Below are 14,774 nucleotides of genomic sequence, written 5' to 3'. Positions count from 1 at the left end.
TTAATCAACTAAAAAAACTTAATCAACTAAACACATGGAGAGGGAAACCACGAGAATCTCCCACGGTTAGCCTGACGGCAGGAGGACTCTAGCCCATGATCCGTCTACCACTGAGGATATTTCACGTCAACACTGTGGTCGGCGCGAGCCGGATGCGGAATTTGTATCTACCAGCCTTCGCTGGGATTCGAACCCGGTTCCCCTCATTGGAAGGCGAATGCTCTATCTCCTGAGCCATCGTGACTCGCTTGTCAATATAAGACAAAATTAGGAAATTATGCTATTGTTCAGTAGACAGACACTGGCCAAAAAATTATTATCCTTAGGTTTCCAATGAATTAGAAGCCATATATTTCTTGGTTCTCTTTTTGCACGTTTAACAGTCCATATTCGTGAAAGCATCGATTTTGCGGAAGTACATTTCTTACTGGAGTGCATTAATGTCCAGAGAATGCGATGCGTTGGCTACGTACTTTTTAAGATCGTGTAAATTAAATGAAAGAAAAAATTGCGATCAAATGTACATTTTCAACACGTCTCAAATATTTTTGAGATTGTGGATTAATCTAGATTTTGGGGTAGGCAAGGAAAGTGTTGAGATTCCGATTAGTTTTCATTGAACAAATTTTGTGCGCTTCTGGCCGGATGAACAGTTACATTTATAGTCCATGAAGTATCCGTCACCTTTGGAGTAAAAATGTAACATCGCAGGATCCTCTTGATTTGCCAATGTGTCCAGGTGGAGCCGTGTGTTCAAAATCAACGATAGCTGGTCGATTCGAATTCCATACCCGGCTCACACCGACCACAGTTCTGACGTAAAATATCCTCAGTGGTAGACGGATCATGTGTTATAGCTCCCTTGCCTTCATGCTAACCGCGGGAAGTCTTAGTTTTTCCCTCCATGTAACGCATATGCCGATTAGTTAAATCAAAAAGTCTTCCACGAAGGCAGATTTCTCCCAATATTTGATCCAGAAGTTCCTTTGTCTGCTAAATTGGGTTCAAAATTACAAGGCTACGGAGTTGAACATTAGTGGTCGTAAACCCTAAATTGGGTCGGCTGTTCAACGACGGTTTTGAATAAATGTATCCAGGTGTTGCATGGCTTTTTGTTTAACCTTGAGAAACACCATGGCGCCACTTCTAGACCAGCAGGACATACATCACATTCTGATACTACCCTCAGACCTTTGGATACTGCAAGCAGGGTAAAAGACAACAGACATAAAATGTTTACATTGCAATTTTTTTTCTGTTAATGGCGGTCACTTGGGTCTATTTTCCATTGGTCTTAGAAATGCCAGAATTGCTACGCTCCCAGTTGGCACCTGTGGCTAAGCTACAGCGGTAGAGTGGCTTCGCCCACATCATCCAACCACAAACTCGTTTATAGGGCTGGTTACATTCACACAGGAAAAGGGACAAAGAACACAGACAGAAATAGAAAGTTGTATCCACGCCTACGGTGGGATTAGAACCCACAACCACTGGCACCCTAGTCCAGTACAGTAGCCACTACGCCAGTGATTGGCACATTACGAAATAAATCTGTAATAATTCTAATTTTAGTGAGGAAATTATATAAAAAATAAATTGCTTTAAAATTCATAATCATACATTTAAGTTAAAAAATAAACTATCTGAAAAGAACTAGAAGTCAAATGAAACTGTTGATAACCAAATTCAGTCCCCTTGAAATTGTGAACCATCATAGAATAACTTGCACGTCCAGTGGATGATTACAGCTTTTTTTCGTCCCTCGAGTTACAATGAAACCAAAATGATCTAATACAATATTTCCATTGTTGCCGGCACATTTTCTTATTGGCCGGAAAATTATATGGTAGGATCCAGTTTCCCCCATCTTAATTTCCATTTATTTTCGGTTGTCATCAGGATAAAAGTCATAAAGGTATCGCTTTCCTATAAAATATATTTTTGTATCCATCATTTTCAGGTATATCTGTACTATTTATATTCCTTATTCTACCCTGCTGTTCGTATGCTTTTAGATTTTGATTGTATACTAAATTAAGAGTAAAAGAATTATTTTTTCTTATGTAATTCTATGATATTACATTGAATCGAAATGAATAGCTGGGCGAATAGATACATTTAATAAATGCTATTTACATTTATTTATATTTATACTTAATGCGTTTGTTGTTGTTGTTCTAGTTCATTTACGTCGCACTAGAGCTGCACAATGGGCTACTGGCGACTGTCTGGGAAACATCTCTGAGGATGATCCGAAGACATGTCATCACAATTTAGATCCTCTGCAGAGGGGGTAGCACCCCTGCTTCGGTAGTCCGACGAACTGCACGTTAAGTCGAGCACTTTACGGTAGAACAGTTTAACAAGGACCAATACCGCACACATTCGGTCCCTACGCAGGCTAATCCAAGTGGTCACCCACCCGCACACTGACCGCAGCCAGTGATGCTTGACTTCGGTGATCTGCTGGGAACCGTGTCTTAACTATCAGTCCACTGCGGGACTTAATGCATTTTACGTAAATTTGGCATCAAATACTTACGAGGCTTATAGCATAGGAACAAAATAAAAGGAACTACAAAAAGTGCAATTCCAGAATGAAAGAATGAAAGGTGAAGTAAATACAAACTTAAAGTTCATAAATAATAATAGAATAAATTTTTTCCCAATGCCTACCTGGGTTAACATTTCGTCAATTCAGGCGTATTAGGACAGATTTGTTCGTCACGCTTTCAGTGGCACCCTATTGGGTGGGCGAACGCTGTCCCCACAGTGAGGACAAAAAATGAAAGTACATCCATACCTTGTCCGGGATTAGAACCCAGAACCTCTCTGACGCAAGGCCAGCCCCCAGAAATAATTTTAAAAAATGCTGAATACGCGTTTGACGTCATGCCGCTTCAACCTCAATACGCTGCATTTTAAGATAAACTCTTTTAAATCGGTGTCTAAGTTTATTAACGTTTTACAACAATTATTCCACGATGCAAATTACAGTAATGCAGTAGTATAAAGTACAGTTTTATGAGATATTCTTTAAATGATTAAGATATTTGATCCGCTTCTTGCATAATATTCAACTTGTATGTAATTTATCAGTCTGTTTGGTAAACGGAAATATTAAATTATGGTTTTACACTCACCAAATTTGCGAAAATGTTATCTTAAAAAATGATTGTTAAGGAAAATGTTTTATGTTCGCTAATAGAGCTTAATAGAATTTTCAGGGAAATGTCTGGACGTGGGGGAAATGCATAAGCAAACAGAGTTTTTTTAGTTCATGTACTTAAAGTTAATAATTTCAACTTCTGTAGGAGAAACTGTTTTGTACCAAGAAAACAATTATTGCGAAGTCATCAGCGGGGTTGATGAGCGGGAGTGAATTCCTCTAGGAATAAATAATGGGAGAGGTTGAAAACACGTGTGTTAGATCCTATGGGGTTCATTTTCGATTTGAAAAAAAATGGCAATCGGTTATATATGAAGAAAAGAAATCTTTAATCTCCATTTTTTTTTTAGTTAAACTGTAGCCAATGGTGACCACTAATTTTACTCGACACTTGTCCACGTAAAACTTCACCAACATTGAAAATTAAACTAAGGTAGGAAAAAACTTTTTTCACCTTAGTTTTTGAGGTTATGGATTTTTTTTCTATGACAAATATAAATATTTGTACTGAGAAGTTTATTTACAATTTTTTTGGGATTATATTTCAAAAGTTTCCTAAGCGATCTTAGCAAATTTTACCGCCAAACGAATTTCGACCTCTCTGCGACATTGACAAACTGCCCCAAAACTGAAAAAAAAAATGAAATTTTAAAAAAATTCGTTTATCAAGTATATTATAAAAAATGAGAAAATAATTTTATTTTTATTTGACCTTAATGGAAAAAGGTAAGGAGCATCACTTTAATAAATTCGATCACCAGAGAAAATTCGTCTTATTCGAAAGAAAATAATGGCCCAATTTTTTTTCGTTTAAAATCCAAGGAAGATAAAATTTCCTTCCTTTTAGTCTGGTTGCAAAATGTAGTACTTATTTTTTTATTATTATTATTCCACTTTCATTTAGACGTTTTTAAGGAAACAAAAGAAAAAGGATTTTATTTAAGCTTATCATAAAAAAAAGCCTTTCAAGCTTGTAAGGCGAAATTCATCAAAAAATTTATCAAAACACTCATATTTTCTTTGAATTGTGAAATCAGTTTTATCTACGGTTAAAATAAAAAAGAACATAATCTTTATGTTATGCATATAAAAATTTTAAAATTTTTATTTATAATTGATGGGCTTTTTTACGTACTAAAAAATTCTAAAACCCATACACAAATGAAAATTTTATATTAATTTTAAGTGAAACTCTCAAGACTATTGTAAAAAGAGAAAAAAAAATTTAAAGGAATTCGCAGCATGATTTGAATTTTTAAACTTCCTTTTTTCTTTATTACATCACTCTGGAATGTATTAATCTATCTTATAATTAGACATTAGTTTAATGTCAAAATAATGCCAAAAGAAAGATGAAATTATTTATTATATAACCAGTATTTTTTATGGGTTTTAACCCTAATGGGATCTAGACAGAAATTAAGATGAGTTTTTTTGTCACTTAAAAAAATGTTAGAAAAATACNGATTTTCCCAGTTCAAAGAATTATCAGAAACACTCAAGTTTATTATGTACCCTGATGTGACTTCATTTGATAAATTGAACTTGTCCCAATTCGATTGGTTGGAAATTGAAGAATTTGAAATGCAGTTGATTGATTTCCAGTCCAGTTCAATATGGGTTCAAAAATTTATTGAAACAAGAAAAGAGTTGGAATTAATCGAAACAGAAAGTGCTATTTTAACTATATTTTCGTCTACCTATGCCTGCGAGTCATTATTTTCAGAGATGAATAACATTGAACACTCGCTTAGAAACCGTTTGACAGGCGACTCCACTACAGCATGCATTCTGCTTAAACTTACATCTTACAACCCTAATATAAGTTATTTGTCATCTAATCTGCAACAACAGAAGTCTCACTGATGTTACTTTAAAGTTTAATTATGCATAAAACTGAGACATTGCAATTTTTTTTTCGTAATAAATAATAAGTTTTGAATTAATAAATAATAGGAATTTCGTAATAAATAATAAGTGAATAAAGAGTTTTGAATTAATAGTATTTAGTATTATTATTTTCCCAATAATCACGTGAGTCAAAATTGTTTGATGGCACGTCTATGACCTCATTAAACATTTTTCTAGAAAAAATGGCACGTTGATACATAAAGGCTCGCCACCCCTGTCCTATAGGGTTCATTTTCGATGAAAAAAAAATGGCAATCGGTTATAAATGATGAAAAAAAAATCTTTAATCGCCATTTTTTTAGTAGAACTGTAGCCAGTGGTGTCCACTAATTTTACCCGACACTTGAAGAAGAAAATCTTCAACATTAAAAATTAAACTAAGGTAGGAAAAAACTTTTTTCACCTTTGCTTTTGAAGCTAATGATTTTTTTTTCATTAACAAATATCAATATTTATACTGACAATTTTATTTATTTTTGGGGGATTATATCATTTCAATAATTTCCTAAGCGATCCTAACAAATTTTACCGAAAACGAATTTCGACCTCTCTGCGACATTGAAACTGCCCAAAAACTGAAAAAAAAATGAAATAAAAAAAAAAAAACTTTTATCAAGTAAATTTAAAAAAATTAGAAAATAATTTAATTTTTATTACACCTTGAAGGAAAAAGGTAAGGAGCATCACTTTAATAAATTTCGATCACCAGAGAAAATTCTTCTTATTCGAAAGAAAATAATGGCCCAATTTTTTTTTATTTTAAAATCCAACGAAGATAAAAATTTCCTCCCTTTTAGTCTAGTTGCAAAATGTAGTACTTATTTTTTTTATTATTATTATTTCACTTTCATTTAGACGTTTTTAAGGAACCAACAGAAAAAGGATTTTATTTAAGCTTATCATAAAAAAAAGCCTTTCAAACTTGTAAGGCGAAATTCATTAAAAAATTTATCAAAACACTCATATTTTCTTTGAATTATTAAATCAGTTTTATCTACTGTTAAAATAAAAAAGAACATAATCTTTATGTTATGCACATAAAAATTTTAAAATATTTATTTATAATTGATGGGCTTTTTTACGTACTAAAAAATTCTAAAACCCATGCACAAATAAAAATTTTATATTAATTTTAAGTGAAACTCTCAAGACTATTGTAAAAGGAGAAAAAAAAATTAAAGGAATTCGCAGCATGATTTGAATTTTTAAACTTCCCTTTTTCTTTATTACATCACTCTGGAATGTATTAATCTATCTTATAATTAGACATTAGTTAATACCAAAAGAAAGATGAAATTATTTAATATATAACCAGTATTTTTTAATGATATCCCTAATGGGATCTAGACAGAAATTAAGATGAGTTTTTTTGTCACTTAAAAAAATGTTAGAAAAATACAAAAACACTCTTAGTTTCGTTCCAAAAATAATTAAAATAAAAATTCACCTATGTAAACGGAAATAACTCATACCAGAATAAAAAATGAAATATAACAAAAAACAATATTTAATTAAGTAAAAGTTATAAATAACAAATAAATTATTAACATTGAGTTATTTTCAATGTCAAATTATATTCAAATTTAATACAAATAAAATATTAAAATTTTCTACTCAAAATTTATTTCTTAAAACACAAATTTAAAAATATTTTTACTTTAACATAGTTAAATAAGCTTAAAAAATAAAAAAATGACTTATGACAAAGAAAGAATAACCAACAAAAAAGTTACAGTTACGTCATTAGAGTATATTGAAACAAGTTGTTAAAAATTATTCTAAACTGCGAATAATTCCTGATAAAATTACGGTAAAAAGGCATTTAGGGTGCCGATACTTTTTACCGTAAAATCCATTTTTACCGAGTTGCGTGACAAACAAAAAAATCTGATACAAGGTAATTATTACAGTAATAATTACCTTAAAATCACTGAATCATATTAATGAAATAAATATTACTGTAAAAATTGCAATATAATAATTTACGGTAATTGTGGATTTTACGGTTAAAGGACCCAAAGTAACGGTATTTTCTACCGTAATTTACTTCGGAATTTTTTTACAGTGTACTAACTTTAAATGCACTATTATAGTTCTTGACTTTCTTAAAACGCTATATGTAAATATCGAGTTTAAGCTCAAAAATTTTTAGAATATTAAAAAACGAAAACCTAATTTTTAAGTTACTTCATAGATGTTTCTTTTCTTTCTTTCTTTATGTCCTTTTATTAGTTATAAGAACAATATGTTGGCGATTTATTTTCAAAATTATCCCCAACATGATCATTGGTATGTAAAACGCATAAATGCCGACTTTTAATGACGCTTGCATTTTCAAAAAATATCGATGTTTATCAATGAATCGCGATATTTTTTTTCGATTTAGCTAATTTATATTATTTTTCAATAGGTCGACATTTTTGTTACCTAAATGAAATTTATTAACGCTCACGATAATATCGTATTTAATAATTGTTGTTACTTATACTATTTGCAAAATTATCGTTTTGATATGCGATGTTATTGATAATTATTGCGATATTAACAAATTCTATAATTAAAGTTGTCACAATAATAATAGTGATCTTTCGATTCTTGAACAATACTTGACTTCATGGTTCATAAAACCGTACAATGGGGACCAATTTTCCCCCGAAATATCAAAATTTCTCTTTACCTTGTTAATAAAATTATGTTTTTATCTTTTTAGAAACGGAAAACGAAATGAACTTGCGGAGTTTTTTTATAAAAGAGATCGAATATAAATTAAAACGTCATTAATGGTGTAAAATTCTATCTGATCTGAAGCCACCATGCTGATTTTCTTCTTAGAGAAAATAAGGTAAGATAAACAAATTTTTGATTGTTCAGTAATATTTTCTGTTTTTGAATGCTTGTTGCAATCGAAATCGATGATTCACTGCGCTCTGATTTTAAAATTCGAAAATTTGTCAAGAGATGGCGTTACTGACAAAAAAAAATCATTATGTATTTTTTTCTGGTATGTCACATCACTCACTCGTTGCCATTGTAAAAGATTTTTTTTTTTTTTAATCAAAGACTACATCAAAAAAAATTTTGATTCCGATTTTTTTAGTTAGCAGCTCCATCTATTGGCAAATATAGAAACTTATTACAAAATTTAGTATGAACAAATCATCTCATTTCTTAAGCGGAACGTAGCAAACCGGAGATTTCTGACTTCGACCATTTTTTTTTCTATATTCAATTTTCAAATCATACCAATGTTTATTTGAACTCATGGTAAGATCAGTGTATAACGGTGTTATTTCGATGTTTTTTCATGTATTTTTAAATAATTTTTATGCCTTGTTTCATTGCTCGGTGATTCTTTATATTTTTTTCCAGTTTTAAATATTTTTTGAGGTGTTTTATAGTTTTCCTACTTTTCTATGTTTCTCTTTTTTTCTAAACTTTTTTTAAGCATTTTTCTTAAATTTTCATGTATTTTTAAAGATTTTCAATCTGATATTTCATAGTTTTCACATTTTCTTCTGTGTTTCTTCATATATTTTCATGTTTTCATCAGTTTTTTTTTATAATTTGTAGATTTTTTCGGAATTTTTTCAAGTATTTTGAATGCTTTTTGGGTGATGCATTCTTGGTCTGAAATGTTTTCGCATTTTTCTCAGTGTTTCTTTATTTTTAATTGTTTTTATGCGTTTTTTCACTTTTTTTTAAATCTATTTCTCAGTGTTTTTTCATAAATTTTTCACTCTTTTTCAAATGTTTTAATGCGTAGTTTCATGGTTATCATGCTTTTGCATGAGAGTTTTAATTTTTATGTACGCATTAATTTACTGTTTCATAATTTTTATGGTTTCTTTTGAGCTTTGCATTAATTTATCATGTATTTTTAAATGTTTTTTTCTCTCAATTTCTTCAGATTTTTTTCATATGTTACTCTTTCCTTCTAAACTTTTTTTTCAAACTGACTCCAATTGCCGTGTATTTTCTTTTTAATCCCCGTTTACTAAACAACAAAAAAAATTTTTTTTAAACTTTACTCTTCGTATTTTCCACAGTTCAGTAAATATTCGAAGGATATTTATCCCCAGAAGGCAAACCTTTCTTTTTCCCGAATTTTACTTCTTTTCATGTTTTTTTTTTTTTCCTTCTTTTTTTTGTATCAAGTTCTAAAAGCACAGAAACATCCAATAAACGCATGTAATGAAATCTATTCTCTGTCTCAGACATCTAAGATGAAAAAGAAACTTGTTCTTTTTCTCTTTGAATTAAATTTTAAACGAAATATTCAAGTGGAAATGTTAGGTACGAAGAAAACAAAACTTAATTTCAGTATTCGTCGAGACTTTTGTATTTCCTCGCGTGCGAATCCAATGAAAACGATTTTTTAGCTGCGGAAAAACATTATGTTGTTCTTTTCGAAGTGAAGTGAAAAAAAGTGTTTGTTAGAAGAAGAGAAAAATCAGAATAACTTATGTTTGTGAAAGAATATCATCTAGATTCCATAAAAACACTCAAAATGCGAGCATTTCTTTGGATACGTATGAGAACAACTTTAATCATGGTTTGTTTTGAAATAAATTCTAAGTTATATTTAATTTCTGGTTTCTCATGTTTGTGTTAAGAACAATGTTTTATTTATGGCGAATTTCCAAATCGTTTGCCTTTTCGACAATGCTTTTTTTAAAATTTATTTAGCAAATTAATGCAGAATGCAAATTTTGGAAAAAAAATGGAGTGATATGAAAAATGACGTTCTTTACTTTGTTCAGTCATGTGAATTTGAATATCATTAATAATGGTTGATACTTATGAAAGAGATAAAGGAGATAAATATTGAGATTATCAAACATTGACTAATCATGATCAAATTTTAATCCTTTAAGAATCATAAATTGTAAGGCTTGACCTAAAATAATGAAATTCAATTTATTTTTTGATACAAAATTGAAAGGCGGTCCTGAAAACTTTTATCTCGTAAAATAATGAGAAAATGGTATAATTGTCATTTTGTTTATAGCTGAACAATTTTATGCCCACTTAAGTATGGGTCAAATCAAACATCAACTTAAGGCATCCTTAATTAACTAGATTCCAGATTTTTCTTTTCAGTATTTATTCTGTTAGTAATTATCATGATCCCCTTTATAGACTATTAATAATCCATATTTGTCTAAAAGTTCAAAAATAAACAACAATAGCTGCGTTCGCAGATCATCCTATAGCTCTTAAATGTTTAACTGCTTAATGTGTTCAAAATTTTTAATTTTTAAACTTCAATAACTTAACAATTTTCTATTTTCCGCGTATCATTTGAAAATCTGATCATTGTAGCTTCAAAAAAACCTCTTTTTTGAGTATTTATTTCCCAACAACTGTTTGATTTATTTCGTATAAATTTTGGCTTTTAAAATTAAAAGAAAAAAACGTAAAGAATGTTTATACATTTTTACAATTCAAAAATGTTTGGACTATTAGTAAATAAAACATCGATAAAAAGAAAAATACTAACAAATTCTTAAATAAAAAAAAATTATGGAATTTACTTTGGGTAAAAAAAGTACTACAAATGTGTACTAAGACCCTTTTAGATAGTTAATCTATTCCCAAAAAATAGTTATTTGCCTTAAAAAAGTTAATGTTAAGAGACCGAATTCGAAACTTTCTGAAAAATCGCATGTTTATTCAGAGAATGAAGCTTTTTATTGTGTCTGATTTTGTAACTTAAATAAAATGGCGTATGCAACACACACAGGCACTAGCTGATTAGCGTATTTAAAGCTTATCTTTCGACCAATTAAGATTACGTTTAAATCCGATTATCAAATTAAAAGTTAATTAGTGTCTTCTTTTTTTATGAAATGTACCGTGAGAGAAAAAACATCACTTGTTTTAACTAATTTTAATGAACTAAATTCCGAAATTAACTACAAAATAATTCCAAATTGCAAAACATCGCGCATCGAATATAAAAAATAAAAAAAACTTCAAACGTTTTATTTAAGAGAAAAAAAACTTGAGCAACTGATAAAGAAAATTTTTTGCAGAAAATATGAATCAAAATTGAATTTTCGGCGAAATAAACTGTAGAGATGTGATCGTGTCGGCGATGTGAAGTGCTGGTTAAGTGATTGTTGGCGATATAAACACGACTAAAATAATTTGTGCTGACAATATTTCACGTTATGAAATCAAATACTAAAACGTTCTTTCTCTGAATTACACACCCTTTACTTTCGACAGATTTGGACTTAAGACTATTGACATATGACATTGACATAGGGTGACTCACGGAGACTGCGTGATAGTGGTTAGTGTTCTCGTGCCACAGGTTAAAAAATTAGTATCAAGTATGCTTGGGGACTAAACCATTCCGATATCGGTTGACCACCCAAACGGAGGATCTGCTCCTGCAGCCCAGAGCCTAAGGTCAAAGAAACTGGGATGGGCACAGTAAAAGCCTAGGCCATCCCTGGGGTATCGCGATATTGAGTTTTAGTTTAAAATGTAATAGGTAGCTGCACTCAGGAAATTATGGTCCCAATTTTTTAGCCAGGAGAGGTGTCAAAAATGTGGGCCAATATGATAAAATACGCAAAAAGTGGGGGGGGGGATACATAAAGAATACAAATCTTGCGACGGCAGTCCTGATTAAACTATTATAACCAAATTTTCCAGACTCCGCCTAATATGATATTTTGATGCAAAAAAAAAGATATATTTATTCAGAGAAAGTATGTTTATCTTATTTCGTAACTTAATGGTTTAAAAAACGCTTACATTAATTAATTAGAATATTTGAAGTTATTTATCATATTTCGTAACTTAAAAAGAACGTTCACATTAATTAATTAGAATATTTGTGGTTACTTATTTTACTTCGTAACTTAGAAAAAAAAACGTTTACACTAATTAATTAGAATATTTGAGGTTACTTATTTTACTTAACTTTAAAAAAAAACGTTTACTTTAATTAATTAGAATATTCCAGGTTATTTATCTTATTTCGTAACTTAAAAAAAAAACGTTTTCATCAATTAATTAGAATATTTGAGGTTATTTATCTTATTTCTTAACTTAAAAAAAACGTTTTCATCGATTAATTAGAATATTTGAGGTTACTTATCTTATTTCGTAGCTTAAAAAAACTTTAATTAATTAAAATATTTGAGGTTATTTATCTTATATCGTAACTTGGAAAAAAACTTTACATTAATTAATTAGAATATTTGAGATCTTTTCCCTTTAAACCATTTAGTGAAATCCGATGATAATGATTTAAGCACTTAACAAGCGAAAATCCTATCAATAGAACAAAAATTAGTTTAGCAGATATTTTTTTACACGCTGTTTAACAAAATATCTTTTGTAAAACGATTTTTTTGTAATTGAGAGTAAATTCTTTTTTGTATTTTAATTCGTAACTTAAAATATATAATCATTTCATATGTAGTGAACTATTAAAAAACGTTAAAATGTGATAATTAAATAAAAAGTTATTAAGTGCAGTATATTTTTTATTTTACAATCTCAACAATTAAATATCAGATATAAATGTAAATAAAAGCGATTTCTAATGGAATATTTGATCAGCAATTTTTGTGTTTCAATCCATCACATTATTTTTATTAATTTAATGTTCTTTTTTTTTGCGTGTAAGTCATCATCTCAATGTGATGAGTATTTAATGTTTTTAACTTACACGCGAATGTAAAATTATATTCGCATCAGTAGTCAAACGTTTCACAGACGATTACTCTAATATTGTAAACTGATGGAACGTAAATTAAATGGATTTAATAATAAAAAACGATGTTTGTGATTGAATGAAAAAAATAAAAACTATTTATTCAAGAATCTATTTCGTAATAACAACGTTTTTAAAACATGTTCGCAAAAGCTAAACATTTTGCTACACAATGTTTGAAAAATTATTTCAATCCTTTCAGTTTAAGTCGTTCAAAGTTTTAAATGCTGAAACTAAAATCGTTTTCATTGAAAATCGCTTTGCTTGAAAAACTAAGTTTGAAGAAGAAAAAACTGACATTGTTTTTTCAACTCAGGATTTTCTCTTACCAAATTTCTAGGAAAAGAAATTGACAAAGAAAATACCAGAAATAATGATCATGTAGAAATAATATCATTGAATAAAAAGCTATATCTATCATGTTTCTTCCTAAAATTTTGACAAATCTTTAAACAAGCATAGAAAACATAACCATTAAGGCTAACTTCGGCGAAAAAACTGAGAGTCTTATTTTTCGAGTAGAAAGTAAAGTAAATATTCATATTAACAACAGCTCCAAGACGACTCAAACTTAAAGAAGTTTGTTTAATTTGGCCCATATTTCCCCTGAACTCTTATAATAACATAATTATTAAAACAAATCCCAGATTAATNTATTTATATTATAATATTTATATTATAATATTTATATTATATAATTAATGTACATTTTATATACCTATTACAATTAAATATTGCAATCAAAATTTATCATATAATTATTATTGAATCGAAACTTTTTCGATTAGCTGGACTATTTAAATCTCTACAAGAGCTTCGAACTTGCTGACACTATAAATTAAGTTTCTGATCTCTGCTAGCAGAATTTATTAATACTTTATCACCAAGTCAAATTTATCGGTAATTTAATGACTATGAACAATTTTCCCAATCGGCAAAATTTTCAACCGCTTCCGGACTCAATAGTGTGCTAGCATTTTTATTGGTGCTCTGTGCTGGATGGTAGGTACTTAATTTACGTCGCACCATAGCTACACAATGGGCTATTGGCGCCGGTCTGGGAAACATCCCTGAGAATGATCCGAAGACATGCCATCGCAATTTTGATCCTCTGCTTTGGTAGCCTAACGATCTGCGCGCGAAGTCGAGCACTTTGCAGTAGAACAACTTAGAGCAGCGATGGCTAAGGGGATAGAGTGCTCGCCTTTCAATGAGTTGAACCTGGTTCGAATTCCAGTGTTGGCTGTTCTATTCGGATTCCACACCCGGCTTTCATTGACCACAGTGCTGACGTAAAATACCCTCAGTGGTAGATGGATCATGGGTTACAGTCCCTTTGCCATAAGGTTAACCATGGGAGATTTTCGTGGTTTTTATCACCATGTAAAGCAAATGTGGTTTAGTACCATCAAAAAAGTCCTACACGAAGGCAAATTTCACCTTATACTTGATCCGGGAGTTCTCTTGTTTTCTGGATTAAGTTCAAAATTACAAGAATACGAAGTTGAACATTAGTAGTCGTAAACCCAAAAATTGGTTCGACTGTTCAACGACGGTTATAAAAAAAAGCGGAACAGTTTAACGAGGGCCGATACCGTGCACCCTCGGTACCTACGAAGCTGTGCTGGAGGGCAAACAAATTTTGATATTTTCCTTTCCTCTACGAGCGGAACTGAAATCGTTGTTTCTTCGCCAAACAGAATTTATAGTCAATCAAAATTCTGGCGTATTTCTGATAAGCTAGACTAGACAAATCAAATTTAAACTGAAGCTTTACGCCTGATGCCAATCCAATTAGTTCACAGGGTACTTGAGCTTAACTTGCTGTACTAGTTAGCCACCCTGTGAGCAGTCGCGACCGTTAATTTGCCCTACAATAGGTGTATGCCTCATGACTGAGTGAGCCATCTAGTGGGTAGTTCGAAAAGTAATCTCGTTTTTCTCCAACAGAGGATTTGA

General features: G+C 30.5%; 1 protein-coding gene across 3 annotated transcripts in view; it reads left to right on the top strand.

Annotated features, from left to right (window-relative positions):
- The window catches only part of LOC107443134 (A-kinase anchor protein 13), a 269,899-nt gene that overhangs the window by 121,952 nt on the left and 133,173 nt on the right, over positions 1-14,774 (top strand). For all 3 annotated transcript variants that reach the window (XM_071181668.1, XM_071181667.1, XM_071181666.1), the window contains exon 3: positions 7,791-7,922. The gene's annotated coding sequence lies outside the window, so the exon portion shown is untranslated. The remainder of the gene's footprint in view (positions 1-7,790; positions 7,923-14,774) is intronic.

The sequence above is a fragment of the Parasteatoda tepidariorum genome, chromosome 6, assembly GCF_043381705.1.
Source record: "Parasteatoda tepidariorum isolate YZ-2023 chromosome 6, CAS_Ptep_4.0, whole genome shotgun sequence".
NCBI lineage: Eukaryota > Metazoa > Arthropoda > Arachnida > Araneae > Theridiidae > Parasteatoda > Parasteatoda tepidariorum.
This window is presented reverse-complemented; position numbering and strand designations above follow the sequence as displayed.